Source organism: Vulpes vulpes, chromosome 1, assembly GCF_048418805.1.
Source record: "Vulpes vulpes isolate BD-2025 chromosome 1, VulVul3, whole genome shotgun sequence".
Taxonomy (NCBI): Eukaryota; Metazoa; Chordata; class Mammalia; order Carnivora; family Canidae; genus Vulpes; species Vulpes vulpes.
The window spans coordinates 159,128,875-159,139,351 of NC_132780.1; the positions used below are offsets into that span (position 1 = coordinate 159,128,875).

Here is a 10,477-nt window from a genome sequence, read left to right on the forward strand (position 1 = left end):
AGTTGAGCAATGAGGAATTAATTTTTGGCAAAACAGAATGGATTCCATTCATATTGCACTCCCCTGATACTCAAGTTTAATCCTCTGAGTGTGAGCTTCAATTTTGATCACAGTAATTTCAGAAGGTAAGAGCATAGCAGAAAGAAGGTTTGCTTGTTGATCAGTTTTGATTGGGGTTCCAGAGGATTTAAAAAAAATCCCTTTGTGTCAACAGCATCCTCAAATCATAGATCACCCCAAAGGCATATTGGCAGTCAGTATAAATATTAACAATTTATCCTTCTGGTAACTGGCATGTTGAGGTAAGGGCCTGGAGCTCTGCTTGTGGGAGGTTTCCCCTTGCAAGTAGTTCATATTGGGTAGTAATAGCATAAATAGGTTGGAAATTCCCTTTATCATTTGAACAGTATGACCCATCAGCAAACAAGATTGAATCAGGGTTAGTTAAAAGAGTGTCTCATAAATCAGTACACCTTGTTAGAATATGGGGTAGCAAAAGGATGCTACTGCTCTGCAGTCATGGAGCTCTCCTTTGGCAGGCAGAGGCAGCAATGTAGCAGGACTAAGAATGCTGCAACATTTCAGATGTAGGTTAGGTGATCAAAGCAGAAGAATCTCATAGGAGGTTAGTCTACATGCAGAGGAATGTTGAGTCAATTCAGAGTCAAGAAGACTTTGTATAGCATATGGAGTTTGTAAACAAACTCTATTTGCTAGGGTTAAATCTGCTGAGATTTCTACTAATTTTGTAACTGCAGCTATACCCTTAAGACAAGCGGCTAGGTACAAGCAACTAAATCAAGTTTGCTTTAATAGGGCAATAAGGCTGTTTATTACCATGTTCTTGTGTGAGCATTTCCGGGGCTTGGTTATCTCCTTCATGCACAAACAAAAGTTTGTGAAAAGTTTTGAGTAGTTATATAGCCCTAGAGCAAGCAGTTCTTGCAGTGCTTATTTTAAAAATGGCTTGCTAATGTTTACCTTCCAAGAAAGAGGTTCAGGGACTAAAACTTTGGTTCATAGGGTGGGGAAGCCAGTAGAAAAAATTGAAATTCATAGCCTGCAATAACCAGCCATACCCAGATACTCACAAAGTTGTCACTTAGTTGAGGGCCTAGGAAATACTTGGATTAGCTTAATCCTTTTTGGAGATAGCTGGATTCCTTCAGCACTTAGATTATAACCTAAGTAATGAACAATGTCTAGAGATAATTATAATTTTTCCTTTTTTAAGAGACCATATGTTACTTTTCAGCTAACTGTTGTAGCAAATAAAAGGAATCTTTTATGAATGCCTCTTTGGTAACTGGGCATGCAAGAGGTTGTTTATATATTGTAAAAGGCTTGATTTCTCAGATAGCTAAAGGATGCTTAAATCTTGGTGAAGTACTTAGGAGAAATAAGAATAGCCCTCAGTGAACCCTTGAGGCATAACTGTCCATGTATATTGTTGATTGTTTCAAGTAAAAATAAATAGATTCTGGCTGTTAAGGGGTTCTGAAAAAGGCTGATCAGAAGTCTACAAGAGTGAACCGTTTCAGTCTGGTGGAACTTGGCAACAAAAGGGTCTTCAGGTTTGGAACTACTAGGAAATGGGAAATAAGTATCTTGTTAATAAATCTCAAGCCCTGAACAAATTGCCAGCCCCTCCCATTAGGCTTTTGGGCATTACAGGGGCTGGTACAGGGAATGTTTAGCCCCTGGGAGATTAGTTCTTCTGCTATGGGAGGGAAGCCTTGTATGGTCTCAGGCTTAGTAGATATTGAAGCAATTTAGGAAAAGGTTTAGTCACATCCATTGAATCTTTACAGGCTCTGTACTTTTTATTCTTCCAATGTTAGTATTAGAAGCAGCCTTCAGATTTTCGGGTACCTTGATTAAATTAAAGACTTTTGTTAGAATTCTTTTTCTTCTGTATCAAAAGCAGAATGTAAAGAATATAAAAGTCCAGGTTCAGGTTGGTCAGAAAATTCTAAGGTGAGGTCTCCACTGGTAGCAAAATGTCCTTTAACTTTAGAAAGGAGATCTCTACCTAATAGATTGAAAGGGGCTGTATCTCATAGCAAAAGGTAATGTTTTTCAATAAAAGGTCCCAGAGTCATTTGTACTGGCTGAAATAGAAACTCCTCTGAGCTTTACTGGATACCTACAACATGTAAAACTTTTTTTCCCCCTCTAAGGGATTTGTTTTCCTCTGAGAACAGGGGTTAAAGTAGCTCTACCATCAGTTAATACTTGGCAAGATTTCACATTAATTTCAAGTTTAATTTCCTCTTGAATGTTTAAGGAAATTACTGGTAGTTTACTGGAGAAGCCCTTGGAAACCTGTTAACTCTAGATAAGATCCATATAGGGGCTTATCTTGGGGGAGGAAATGGAGGCTATCAAGTTGAAGAATTTGCATAGGACCTTTGAGGACAATCTTTTTTTCTCAGTGCCCCGGTTAATTACAAGTGAGACATTGATTTCTGGACCAGTAATTTCATGATGGGATTCTAGAAGGCACAATGTGAAAGGCCCAGGTATTATTTGAGGTCTCTAGCCTTGGCTTTGTTGTGGCTGCAAGGCTAATAGCCTGGCAGATTTCTGTTTGAAGTCTTGCTTTGAAGTGCTCAGCTTTGGTCATGAGTTCAGTCAGAGAGTTGGCTTCCCATACTATTTTCTGCCCTTTTTATTAATCCACTAATCTCAGGATATTATTCATTTACAAACAGAACAGCTACAGTAAGTTTGGTGACCTTATTTATTGTATGAACCTGGAATACCGTCAGAAGAGGACTTCTGAATGGGCTTTAAAGTGTGCTACAGATTCATCTTTCTTTTGTTTGCATGTTTGAATAATAAGCCAATCAATCAGTAAGGGCAGAAAAACCTCTAGGAATGAACTGCAAAAGTTCAGTTGCTATTTTGCAAGTTCTTTCTGATCTGTAAGGGGAGTACATTGAAGGTCAAGGATCTTAGATATCCTCCTCAAGGTTTTGTCATTTTGCTTCTTCCATCCATTTTTAGGCTTTACTAGGTCCTACCAATATGTGCACTAGCTGATAAAAATATGACAGTCAGGTCCTAGGCCCCAATAATTATTCTAAATTCTTCAAAAAAAGAAAAACTTTTGAGGATATTCCTTAGGGTTAAGAAATTCTTTAACTATGACTCTGAGTTCAGTCTTTAACTAAAGGGTGAAATACACATGAGGAGGTTTGTCTGCAATCTTGAGTAGTTTTATTTTTAAAGATTTTAAAAGATAACTTTAATAGTCTCTTCAGAACCAAAAGTCATCTCAGACAGAGAATTAGTAAAATGTGAGTACTTGATAAAGAAAAGGGGAGCAGTTGGAGTCACATCAGTTTTATTGTCTTTTGCTTTAGTTATCTTCTATGTCTCTAATTTTACACTAGCCTTTTATAATGAGTCTTTTAATGAAGCTATTTTGGAGTTTTGAAGTCTTTTGGAAGCTTTGGCATCGAAGTTAAAAAAGTTATCCTATTCTATTTATTTAATTTGGGAACCCTTGTTTTCAAGTGTGCTTCTTAAATGAATGATGTTGTCTAACTGGAACATGCCTCATGATGGCCATTTTAATTCTAGATTGTTTTTAGTAGAATTTTATCATTTTTGTAGATATGTACAGCTTCCAGGACTATAGTTCCTAGACATAAAATAAGCAGGCATGCTGGAAGATGGTATGCTTAACTCCTCAGAATTTAAAGATACTATTTCTTGTAGCTAGCCTTGATCTACGAAAAACAAGAAAAACAAACATGTGCTTCATAATGTCTTAGTAACCAAGTGATGTTACTGCATCTTGACCATGAGAAGCCCTGGTATACACACCCAATAATTCCCACCATGGAACCTAGGACTGGGGAATGGATTGAAACAGCAGACCTCAACAAATGGGCACTGCAACTTGATTCTAAACAAATGGGGTACAGCAGTTGACACCAGTAGTTCCCAACATGGAATCTGGGGATGGATTCCAAACAAATAGGGAACTTCGACCAGCAGTTTCCAATATAGAATCTGGGTATGGAACCAAGGACCAGAATTTCCCATTGTGGAACTGGTGATATCAAACAAATAGGGAATTGACTGAAAACCCAATTGGAACGGGAGTTCAGCACTAAGAGAATGGAGCTCAGAACCCAGAGGAACCTAGCCATATCTTTCAGAAATGGTAAGGCAATGAACTCAAAAAGGGGTTCATAGGTCCCATGCCTCTGTTTCTCTTTGTCCCTGAATGTCATCAGAAGTTTGCTTCAGATTACACTGTCGTTGCCACCAAATCTGTTAAATAACAAAAATTCAACTGGATATATATATATATCTGTTTCTAGGTAAAGTGTAGAATCTTTAAAAATAGGATTCATGTCTGTTTTTTCATCCTCATATACATATGTCTAGAAAAGTTTTTAGAACATTATCCAGAACGTGTATAGAACATAGAAGTTGCTTAAGATATAATGAAGCAATTTATGGCATAGAATGTTTTAGATCAGATTGTGAAAATCTATTTTCCTGATCACATAAAAGAGTTCAAAAAGGAACTGGCCACATGGAAAAAGGATTCTAGGAACCAAATAGAGTGAGAAAGTACAATGTAATTTCAGTTTGATTGTAAAGAACTGTTAAAGTATTTCTGTATATTTTTCCTTCATAATGTGAGCATTGCTAATGTATATGTTATAATTTTAATCCACTAAGGGAAAAGGAAATGTAAATAATTCTTTTTTTTTTAGATTTTATGAAGCTTATTGGGGGGCTCAATTTCATGACCCATGAGATCATGACCTGAGCTAAAACCAAGAGTTGTATGCTCAACCAACTGAGTCACCCAGGTGCCTCGAAATGTGACATTTCTAATGTACATAATATTTAATATTTTAATCTACTGAAGAGAAAAGATTATTTTCCTTCTGGAGCTTAGTATGCACGTATGTAAAATTATTGTTCATCATGGAAGTACACATTTTTAAATTTTATTATTTAAGTTTTTTTTATTTAAGTCTCACAACCACTAGGAAATGGCATATTAAAAAAGTCATATATGTGAGAAATTTAAATATCACAGAGGCCACATGCCTTATGTTGCAACCACTCCCAGTATAAATAAATGATGTTGGAACCTGAACCCAGTTCTTCTAACTGTAAATCTAATTTTGTCTTGTTTTTCTTATTTCAAAACTGACAGAACTGAGATAGGGAAAATATAACAATACATTCAAAATAAACAACGACAAAAGACAAAAAACAGTGGTAGACAGAGAAGTAACTAAAATTCATTTTGTATATACTGTGTCTAAATTTGGGTCACTTCATTCTTAAACAAAACATGACGTATATATTATTTACCTAAGTTTGAGCTATAAAAACTATGATTCAAAAGGTCAACTTAATTTAGTCCATCCTCATAAATTGCATGAAAGAAAAGACACACATACAAATCTCTTTGACTTAAACACTTACAATCTTAGGTCAGCATATCATGGTGGATTGCTGAAACATGAGCTAGATATTAGTTCAAAGTTTGCCCAAAATGTCTTTTTTTTTTTTCCCAAAATGTCTTTCACAGAAGAAGGATAAGCATTGGAAAAAAGAGTAGAGAAAAATGTCCTATTTGGAGGTAATTGTTAGTTTCCATTTCTGGACCAAATATGGTGAAAAACATTCAAAAATTATATCTAAGATTAACATCTAAACAATATATTGATAACTTTATTGAAATTATATTAAGACCTGATTCTTGATAATAGTGACTCCTTCACAGTTGTGAAATGTCATTTTTGAAGTTACACTGAACCACAGAACACGTAAAAGCAAGTATGTATTTTGGGAATGTTTGACCAAAGGAAATATATTTGAGGAAATAAATGTTTTATTCAGAATTCACTAGGTTTGTTAGTAAAAAATATAGTTTTTATTTTTAATTTCTTCTATCTGCAAATATTATTACATTAATTTTAAATTATATTATATAAATCCAGGATCCCTGGGTGGCGCAGCGGTTTGGCGCCTGCCTTTGGCCCAGGGCGCGATCCTGGAGACCCGGGATCGAATCCCACATTGGGCTCCCAGTGCATGGAGCCTGCTTCTCCCTCTGCCTGTGTCTCTGCCTCTCTCTCTCTCTCTCTCTCTCTCTGTGACTATCATAAATAAATAAAAATAAAAAAAATTTAAATAATATTATATAAATCCAAATGGAATTATATTCAAGAGGCTTTAAATGTTAAGTTTTTGGATCCCATCAATTAGAAGATAAACAAATGGTTTGTTTTATTTCCAAGTATACAAAGACATATAGTTGTATCACAAGTAAACTTCAATGATACATGATCTTAGCAGCACAATGATTCAAAAAGAGAGTTTATGGCTACTTTAATTTATATATTGTGGAATGAAATGTCACAGAGGGACATTTTTATTTAATATATTGCTGCATTGCAAATATGAATAATAAACACGTATTGCCAGTATATTAAGAAAAACATGAGAAACATTAGAGGACAAGTACATACAAACCAAAGATCTGATTCCTAGACAGTGAGCTAATGCAGATAAATTGAAGATAGCATCAAAAAAGACTACCAAAAAAAAAAAATGACTACAGTAAATATCTTCTAATACATTTTGCAGACACAAAGCAGGAACTGGTTGCTACATAAAAGAGTCAGATAACAAGAAATATTTTTAGAAATATTTTATTTATTTTAGAGAGAGATAGCAGAGGGGAGGAGCAGAGAGAGAGGGGAAGTAGACTCCCCACTGAGCATGGAACCTGACATGGGGGCATGATTTCAGGACCCTGAGATCATGACCTGAGTTGATGGCAGACACTTAACCCAGTGAGCCACCCAGGCATCCCAGAATTTCTTTTAAATTATTAAAAAAATAATTTTAATTAAAATTTAAAATTTAATTTAAACCAATGGAGTCAGCACATCATCTTTGGGCTGAGCCATGCTGGACGTTTTGAGGGCAGCTGACCTGCATCTTGTGATGCCCCACACTGCATCCTGTGAAAGCCTGAGCCAGCCATGTAGCTTTGTTTCTTTGTTTCCTAACCATGTCCACCAATGAGAATGCTAATTCACAAACTTCCCACCTTAACATTTTCAAGAACAAGGGGAAAGACAGTATGGAGAATGAGGCAGCATGAAAAGAAGTTAAGGTAGAACTGAGGAAATCTAAGGAGAATGACCAAATGATGAAAAGGAGAAATGTAAGCTCATTTCCTGATGACACTACTTTTTCACTGCAGGAATCTTCAACAGCCAGGGCACTATGAATTGGTCTGTTGATGGCATCATCAAGGTCACAAATAGCAACAATTTAGAAAGTCAGCTCCAGGCTACTCAAGCTGCTAGGAAACAGCTTTCTAGAGAAAAACAACCCCCCACAGACCACATAATCAGGCTGGTTTGATTCCAAAATATGTGTCCTTCTTGGGCAGAACTGATTGGAGTCCTATTCAGTTTGAATTGGCTTGGGCGCTCACTAACACTGCCTCTGGAAAGACTGTGGTTGTGGTAGATGGAAGTGCTACCCCAACATTCATTCCTCTGTTGACATCTTCCCTCGCCCATCATTAGGGAATGAGCTGCGTGGGCTCTAATACTGCAGGTGATGGTTCAGTTTTCTGGGACGTGGTTATCAAATATGGGCAGCTGACTCACTGTTGACTCTCCTTGAAGTTCCTGATATGTCATATTTAGAGTGTGGTTACTTACATAACCTCATTGAACATTTTCAAACCTTTGTTGAAACAAGTCCTGTTAGATGAGGTAGAGCAGATTCTTCCCACCTTAGTTCGTCTCCTGCATCATGATGATCCAGAAGTATTAGCAGATATCTGCTGGGCCATTTCCTACCTTATTGCTGGTCCAAATGAATGGATTGAAATGGTTGTGAAAACAGAAGCTGTGCCCCAAATTGTGAAGCATCTAGTTGCTATAGAATTGCCCATTGTGATGTAGGAAATGTTGTCACTGGAACAGATGAACAGATTCAGGGTATAATAGATGCAGGAGCACTAGCTATCTTTCCCAGCCTACTAATGAACCCCAAAACTAATACTCAAAAGGAAGCTACATGGACAATATCAAACATCACAGCCAGTTACCAGGATCAAATACAGAAAGTTGAAAATCATGGATTAATCCCATTCCTCATTGGTGTTCTCTCCAAGGCAGACTTTAAGACCGTAAAGGAAGCTGTTGGGGCCATAACCAACTATAGAAGTAGTGGAATGGTTGAACAGATTGTGTGCCTCATTTGTTATGGCATAAAAGAACCATTGATGAACCTCTCAACTGCATAAGATACTAAATGTATTCTGGGTATTCTGGATGCCACTTCAAACATCATTTAGGCAGTTGAAAGACTAGGGAAAATTGAGAAATTTAGTATAATGATGGAAGAATGTGGAGGTTTGGACAAAACTGAAGCTCTACAAAACCACGAAAATGAGTCTATGTACAAAAGCGTCACCAAATTTGATTGCTAAGGAATCAAGGAAGAGGAAGAGGAAGATCCAAATGTTGTGCCAGAAAACAGCCTCTGAAGGCTATACTTTCCAAGTTCAGGATGGTACTCTTGAGACCTTTAACTTTTAGATTGTGTAGCTGAGGAATAAACCTGTTTGTTGTATACCAAGTCTGGTATAAGTTTGTCTTATTGTTTCTCTACTAAGAACTCTTTTTAAATGTGTTTTGTTATTGTAGCACTTTTTACAAGGAAACTATACTTGAACAATTCCAAACTGTACATAGTGTATGAAACTTCTCCTCTCAGTGGGTTTCTTATTTCTATGTGGAAGTTCATGTCATGCAGTGTCCTGTAAGTAGAGACAAGATTTCATCTTTTTCCTTAAAAACATTTTAAAAATAAACAAATGGAGTCAGACTAGAGTAGAGAAGAAGAGTCTTTGGGTCTAAGCAGTGCAGCAGGTCCAGAGAACAATAATTTCAGATTGGCCACAGAATTTAGAACTCATGAATACAGGAGATTTGGAGAAATAAGATTCAGGTGACCAAAGTACACAAGCAGAATCTTAGGCACAGTAGGACATATGACAGAATAAGTAGACACAGACACAAAGAAAAACATTATGAATATCCAGGAGAAAAAAAGGCAAAGAAAAATGACAAGAAAAACAAAATCCAAAAATAAAAATAATAAAAACCATGATAACCTCTTATGAAAGATTAGAGATCCAGTGGAACTTCACACTAGGTATATTCAGGGTCATTTACCTGAGAGTCTTGTAAAGATTAACAGATCCTAGTACACAATCCTGCATTTAATAATATTTATAGAACAAATCATATTGGGTATTATATTTTAGAATAAACATAGAACACTAGCAATGCTATGATGGCTACAGAAGAGAACATACACCTTAATATGGAAAATGGAAAATACAGTCTTAGTAGACTGAGAAAAAATGAAAAGTGGAAAAAATATTGATAGGAGTGCTGATATTCACGTCACTTAGTGGTGATTAGAAGGATACACTCTCTGGAGGAATGACACATTACAGAAGTGTCTAGCAGAGAATGCAAGGGCATTACTATAATTTTATTAAGAAAAGGAAAGAAGGAGATTGGTTGTAATTTTTTTAAGTCCAGTAAAATTATGCGTCTAAAGAATTAAATAAAGATCAAGGCTAAAAACATATATATTGCTGAAACATAGAAGTAACCAAAATCAGAAAAACTTAAAAGTCGTAGTCTTTGGTAGAAGAGACTAAAGAATAATGGGTGAATGAAAGTTTATTGCTTTAGATTTTTAAGCTATTTTCTACCATTTTAAAAATGCAAGAATAACTTGTTTTAAAAGAAAAATCATATAGGCAAATGCAAAGTTAACATAATCAATTCTTTTAAAAAATGAAAAGGCAAATTAGTCCTCATTATCTAACCCCCAAATATTTTAATTATTTTATTTGTTTTCTTGAGACAGAGGAGTTAAGCCAACAGGTTGACCTCTGCTCCTATGCCTCAGTCTTAGCTTCAAATAAGCCAACAAAATGTTAAGAACTTCAATAATTTTTAAACTCATTTTGGCATAATTTAGATTTACAGAAAAGTTGCAAAGATATTATAGAGAGTTCTCATATACCTTTCACCCAGTCTACTCTAATGTTAGCATGTAACAATGGCATATTCATCAAAACAAAGGCATTTAATATTATTACAATAATATTGACTGAACTCCAGACTTCATTCTTTCTAAAACTTTCACAAATGTCCTCTTTCTGTTCCAAGATCCATCCTGGGACATCATATTGTATTTGAAGGCTTTGTATGTAAAAGTCTGAGAGTAGAAGTAAAAGTTAAGATCTCAAAAGCTTCTGATCCCTAGCAACTGGCTTTATATGTTTCTAGGGAATTATAAGATAATTAAGACTCTATAGGAGGGTGGTACTACTGAGGTGAATGCATTGTTTGCTTAGATGATACTCATAGGCTCAGTCTAA

General features: G+C 35.9%; 1 pseudogene; it reads left to right on the forward strand.

The window, feature by feature from the left end:
• Nucleotides 1-7,063: 7,063 nt before the first annotated feature.
• On the forward strand, nt 7,064-8,612 carry LOC112914253 (importin subunit alpha-1 pseudogene; annotated as a pseudogene).
• The last annotated feature ends 1,865 nt before the right edge of the window (nt 8,613-10,477 follow it).